This window comes from Lontra canadensis, unplaced genomic scaffold, assembly GCF_010015895.1.
Source record: "Lontra canadensis isolate GAN:19392208 unplaced genomic scaffold, GSC_riverotter_1.0 scaffold2, whole genome shotgun sequence".
Lineage (NCBI taxonomy): Eukaryota > Metazoa > Chordata > Mammalia > Carnivora > Mustelidae > Lontra > Lontra canadensis.
Genome location: NW_022630996.1, coordinates 51,906,906 through 51,907,454, shown reverse-complemented (window position 1 = coordinate 51,907,454; position 549 = coordinate 51,906,906).

The following is a 549-nucleotide window of genomic DNA, read 5'->3' as shown; positions in this document are numbered from 1 at the left end:
TCTCTGCCTACTTGTGATCTCTGTCAAATAAATAAATAAAATCTTAAAAAAAAAAAATAAGATCTACAGAAAGCATTATGTCCACTAAGCCTTGAGAAACAAAGGGCCAGAAGTGTCACCAGAAACTAGGACTTCAACAAACCTACTGTGCTGACTACCAAGGGGATTTTAGATGGCATGTTGGCGCAGGAATAAGGGCCTGGGGGAAGAAAGAGGAGGTGGTAGAGTGTGGTGGGAACTTTATGGTTAATTCTTGGGCCACCTTGGAACGTGCAATCACATGGCATTGGAACTGTTACTACCTACTGATGCTGAAATTACTGATAGGGGCTGGAGGCAGAGAGTCCCTTCTCCTCTTCTCTAAATTTTCAATCCACACCATTGCCTCCCAGGTCGTAAGGAAATCAAAGGAATGACTTTTATCTCCATTATAACAGAGCATATTATAAAATTGGTAGCCTGGCATTAAGAAAATAACCACCACAGTTTATTCCACTCATGATAAACCCTTGCTTCCATATTAATCTACTACTAAAGTATCACTACTAA